This window comes from Orycteropus afer, unplaced genomic scaffold (assembly GCF_000298275.1).
Source record: "Orycteropus afer afer isolate SDZICR_OR568_19922 unplaced genomic scaffold, OryAfe1.0 scaffold00923, whole genome shotgun sequence".
NCBI classification, from domain to species: Eukaryota; Metazoa; Chordata; class Mammalia; order Tubulidentata; family Orycteropodidae; genus Orycteropus; species Orycteropus afer.
Window position 1 is genome coordinate 88,601 of NW_006922510.1, and position 6,448 is coordinate 95,048.

Sequence of the window (6,448 nt, forward strand, 5' to 3'; positions counted from 1 at the left end):
GAGAACTAAGGTGCACCTGACACAAGCCATATTTCCAATCGCCTCGTATGCATGTGAGAGCTGGACAATGAATAAGGAAGACCGAAGAAGAGTTGACGCTTTTGAGTTGTGGTGCTGGTGAAGAATGCTGAAAGTACCATGGACTGCCAAAAGAACTAAAAGATCTGTCCTGGAGGAAGTGCACCTGAAATGCTGCTTGGAAGGGAGAATGGCCAGACTTCATCTCACCTATTTTGGTCATGTTGTCAGAAGGGACCATTCCCTGGAGAAGGATGTCATGCTCGGTAGAGGAGAGGGTCCACGGAAGAGGGGGAGGCCTTCAACGAGATGGATTGACATGGTGGCTGCGATGATGGCATCAAGTATAGCAGGGATTGTGGAGCTGGCGCAGGATCGGGCAGTGTTTCGCTCTGCTGTGCGTGGGGTTGCTATGCATCGGAAACGACTCGACGGCACCTAACAACAACAACAAAGATTTTGGTGTATTTTGTTTTCATTTTCATTTGATTGAAGGAATTTTTTTTATTTCTTCTATTACCTAGTACTTTTTAAACCAAACCAAAAACCAAACTCACTGCCATCCAGTCAAATCCGACTCACAGAGACCCCTCCTTAGGTTTCCCAGGCAGTATCACTACGGAAGTAGATTTCCCAACCTTCCTTACAAGAAGTGGCTGGCAGGTTTGAACCAACAGCCTTTTGGTTAGTAGTCCAATATCTTAGGCACTATGCTACCAGAGTAGTTTTTAAGCAGAGTGTTATTCAGTTTCTATATATATATTATTAATTCCCTTGATCTTCCTGTTGTTCATTTCTAATTGTTTACCATTGTGATCTGAGAAGATGCTTTGCAGTATTTCAGTGTATTAAATTTATTGAGGATTGTTTTGTGGCCTAATATACAGAATCTATTCTGGAGAATTTTCCAGATGGGCTTGAAAACAATGTATATTATGATGTTTTTGAGTGTAGTGTTCTGTATATGTCCATGATGTCAAGTTGGTTAATAGTGTTGCTTAGATTTTCTGTATCTTTGTTGAGTTTATTTCTAGTAGTTCTGTACTCTCACTGAAAGTGTTATATTAAGGTCTCTACAATCATTGTGGAGTTGTCAATTCTGTTGAAGTTTCATTTGTGTGTCTTGGGGCTTTTTCATTGGATGCATGGATAATTATTATGGTTATGTCCTTTTGTTGGTTGACCTCTTAATCACTGTATAATGTCTTTCCTTGTTTCTTTGCCTTAAAGTCTATTTATCACAAATAATATAACCACTTCTGCTCCGTTTTCATTGCCATTTGCTTGGTATATGTTTTTCTACTCTGATTTTTAGCTTATTTTTTGTGTCTGTGTCTAATGTGTCTCTTGTAGACAGTATATTTATGTCTCATGCTTTCTTATCCATTCTGCTAATTTTGGTGTCTTCACTGATGTATTTAATCCATTTACATTCAGTGTAATTATCGATAGGTATGGTTTACTACTTTCATTTTGCTGGTTTCTGGGTGTATGTGTGTGTGTGGTTCCATATATTTTTCTTTGCTGAGTTAACTTTATTTATAATTTTCTTATCATATCCTCGGTTGCCCTTGTTTTAATGTTTACTTAATCTTTATGATTTTCTTCTTTTTATTTTGGTGAGAGAATTTATTGATTTCCCTGAACTTACCCCATAATTCATTATGATCTTCCCAAGTTTAAAACTGTCCAATGTATTTTGATACTGTGTAACATCCTATCCATTTGGAAGTTCTGTAAATACATCATTTATTCCTTCTTTTTTAATTGTAATTGTCATCATTTACAAAGGACATTTCTGTTCCCTGTTCTCAGTTGTGTTGTTGTTGGTGTTGTTATATGTAGGTTTATTTTATTTTTGATACTTCTATATCTTGACTGATTTCCAGGTGATGTTGTCATGTGTCTTAATCTCAGGTTGTTATCTGACATTGTTGGTTCTTGGTTCAAAGGACTCCATTTTGCATTTCTGATAATATTGTTCTAATTTTATAAACATCTTTAACTTCCGTTTGTCCAGAAATGACCTAATTTTGCCATTATATTAGAGGTAACATTTTCCTAGATACATAATTCTTGCTTAGTAATATTTTTCTTTCATGGTTTTTAATATGCCATCCCATTGCTTCATGCTTACATGGCTTTTGCAAAGAAATCAGAGTTTCATCTTTAGGTGACTTTTCTATTTTTTTGAGATGTTTTCAGTATTCTTTCTTAGTTGTTGGTTTTGGATACTTTAATTATGATATGTCTTGATGATCTTCTTTTGAGGCCTATCCTATTTGGAGCTTGTTGGGCTTATTGAATGCATATCTCCTTGTCTTTTATTATATTTATATATTCAAGAAATTTTCTTCCAACAAACTTGTTTCTTTTCTTTTTTTTTTTTTTTTTGGTCTCTTGATGTTTTGAGGAATTCTGATCACATGTCGATTGTTTCTCTAACAGATTAGTACTAAGCAATTAGTGTTCAATTTCACTGATTCTGTGGTCCATTGGTTCAATTCTGCTCTTTTCCTCTTTCAATGCAATATCTATTCCTGTGGTCTTAGTATTAATCTTCACAATTTCTACATGCTGCTTTTGTATGATTTCTGATTTTCCATTTATTTCCTAAGTTTGTTCTTTTATTGTTTTCCTGAATTTTTCTAGAGTTTTGTCTTTCTTTGATTTTGTCTGTGCTTTCCTTGATTTGCCTCTCAATCCATTGAAGATGCTTAAATATTATCTTGAATCCCTTACTAGGTAGATCCAAAAGCATTACTTCCACTGGCATATTTTCTGGCCCTGTGTTTTGGTCACTTGTTTGAGCTTTCTTGTCCTGTGCCTGTGTGTGTGTGTGTGTGTATGTATGTGAGAGAGAGAGACAGAGAGAGTGATTTAAAGTTATTTGTTGTCTCTGAAACATTGTGGTATTATTATTGTATTAATTAGTTGATTGTAGGTTGGTTTCCTACTACCTGATTTTTGTTTGTTTGTTTTATTTTAATATATGCAGGCAATGGGACAGGCAACCTACTCTGGCCACTTCTTTGGCAACACTAGATGCTCAACACTGGGCTCCAGGTTGATTTGGTAGCAGATTGGAGTGCGGGTACATGTTTCTCATCACTAGGCATGCAGAGAATAAAGAGAAAAACAAGGGGTGGGGAGAGGGAGGAACTAAGAAGAAGGGAAAAAGACAAGGGAAAAAAATCAGAAGAATACTGGGAAATATACTAGCCACCAAATACAGGTGCAGCAGGAACACAGTGCTCACTCCATAGGAGAATGCACCAGCAACTGAAGAGGGATACAGGAGATAACTACTAACCACAGAGGCAACAGGGGGCATGGCTTCTGCTCCAGAGAATTAAAAACAAAAATATAACACAAAGATGATTGAAGAAGACAAAAAAGCAGAGAGATAGAATGGAGGAAGAACTAAGAGTAATAATAAAGAAAAAAAGTGTCATAGCACTGAAAAGGGTGGGAGTGTTGACCAGATACCAGGATGGTGGCAATGTGGATGCCATGTCTCTGATCACTGGAAGGTGGTGCAAGATAAGAGGGAAAATGACATCTCTCTGATCACTGATCTAATGTGGGTGCTGAGACAGTCCTGGGTGACAGGAACTGGTTACCTGGTTCTTGATCTAATCTGAACACTTCTTGAAATAATTCAAACTGGCCAAGTTGTGCTCATTGGCAGCCTACCACTGTATATACCTCCTTGTACTTTGTTTTTGTTGAGTCTCTTCCTCTCATCTGTATTTGATCTACTTCTTTATCTTTTCTTTTCAATCTCTGGGTTCCAGAATTGTCATTCATATCCATTACACTTGGTCTCTCCAGTCTTTGTTTTAATGGGTCTGGATAGTGTATCTGCCTACTCCACCATCTTCAATCCTACTCACTTTCTCACTTTAAAGAGGTCTTTAGAAGCAGATTTTCCCAATGCGATATGTTGCTCAAGTTCTTGACTCCTGTTTCCATTGGCATTGATTGTGGATATAAGTAAAATTAAATTCTTGACAACTTGAATCTTTTCTCCATTTATCATGATGTTGCTTATTGGTCTAGTTGTGAGAATTTTTGTTTTCTTTACATTGAGGTATAATTTGTACTGAAGGCTATAGTCTTTGATCTTCATCACTAAGGACATCAAGTCATCTTCACTTTCAGCAAAATTGTGTCATTTGCTTAGCACAAGTTGTTAATGAGTTTTCCTCCAATCTTGATGCCAAGCTCTTCTTCATATAGTCCAGGTTTTTGGATTATTTGTTCATCGTAGAATTTAACAAGTATGGTGAAAGGATACAACACTGTTGCACACCTTTCCTGATTTTAAACCATACAGTATATCATTGTTCAGTTTGAATGATTTTCTCTTCATCTATGTAAAAGTTCTGCCTAAACACGACTGAGTGTTAAGGCATTCCCATTCTTTGCAAAGTTATCCATAATTGTTATGGTCCACATAATCTAATAACTTTGCATCTTCAGTAAAAGACAGGCAAAAATCTTTCTCTTATTCTCTGCTTTAAGCCAAGATCATCTGACATCACCAATGATGGCCCTCATCCCATGCTCTATTCTGAATATAGCTTGAATTTCTAGCAGTTCGCTGTCAATGTACTGCTACAATCATTTTTGAATAATAGTCAGTAAAACTTTACTTGCATGTGATACAAATAATATTGGATAATTTCTGTTGAATAATATCTTTTTTTTGAGAGGGGAGGGAACAGAATGGAAATAAATATAGATATTTTCCAGTTGGTCAGCCAGGTAATTTTCTTCCAAATTCCTTGGTGCAGAAGAATGAGTGTTGCTTGTGTTTCATCATTTGTTGAAATATCTGCACTGGTACTTTGTCAACTCAGTGACCCTTGGTTTTTGCCAGTGCCTTCAGTGCATCTTGGACTTCTTCCTTCATACCATCAAATTTTAATCATATGCTATTTCCTGAAATGGTTGAACATTGACCAATTCTTTTTGGTACAGTGACTTTATATATTTCTTCTATCTTCCCTTGATTCTTCCTGTGTCATTGTTTCAACATTACAACTTGAGTTTTGAATTTTTCTCTTTGGGTCTTTCAGCCTGAGATATATTGAGCATGTGTATTTCTCTTTTGGTCTTCTAACTCCAGGTCTTTGTTCACGTCACTATAATGCCTTATCTTCTTGAGCCACCCCTTGAAATCTTCTGTTTGGCTCATTTACTTCATTTCTTTAATTTACTTTAGCTACTCTACTTTCAGGAGTAAGTTTTAGAGTGTCTTCTGGCACCCATTTTGATCTTTTATTTCTCTCCAGTCTTTGTAATGACCTTTTGCTTTCTTCATGAATGATATTTTCAATGTCATTCCACAACTCATCTAGTCTTTGGTCATTAGTGTTCATATGTCAAAATTATTCCTCACATTGTCTCTGAATTCAAGTGGGATATATTCAACATCATACTTTAGCTTTTGTGTACTTGTTTTAATTTTATTCAACCTAACTTGAACGTGAATATGAGCAGTTGATGATCTGTTTAGCAGCTGGTCCTTGGCCTTGTTCTGACAGTTGATATTGACTGTTTCCATCATCTCTTGTAACACACAATCTATTTTATTCCTGCTTATTTAATTTGAATGTTCATGTGTATAGTTGCCATTTATGTTATTGAAAAAGGTATTTGCAATGAATAAGTTGCTAGTCTTGCAAATTCTATTACATCATTTAAATATATTATATTTGTCCTGTTGATGTGTTTTGCTGCTGATCAAAAAGCTGGTGGTTCAAACTCACCCAACAATCCTTCAGGAGAAAGACCTGGCAATATGCTTCCATAAAGATTGTAACCTACTCTGTCACATGGAATTATTATGAAAGGAAACTGACTCAACAGCACTCAACAATGATGACAATATCTATAGAATAAAAATAAGGAAAGCATAAAAAAATTGAGGTAATTTGCTCAATATTCTTTAGTTTATACTCAACAGTGTCTTTATTTAATATTATAGTATACTCTCTCACTTTCTCTCTCTATATATGTACTTATAAATATAGTATGCTATAATATTAATGTATATATAAATACTATACATACATATATACATATATATGTGTGTATGTATATATATATATATATATATATTTAGTATACTGTAATATTAATGTTGAACCAATTACCTCAATATTTTTATGCTTTCCTGATTGTTAGATATAAACTAAGGAATGCTGAACAAATTACCTCAATTTTTTTAATGCTTTCCTTATTTTTACTCTATAGATATTGTGGTGGCATAGTGCCTAAGGCATTTGACTGCCAACCAGAAGTGTGGTGGTTCAAACCCACAAGCCACTCCTCAGAAGGAAGACTGGGCAATCTACTTCCATAGTGATATCACCTCAGAAACCCAAGGAGGGGTCACTGTGAGTTGGATCTGACTCAACAG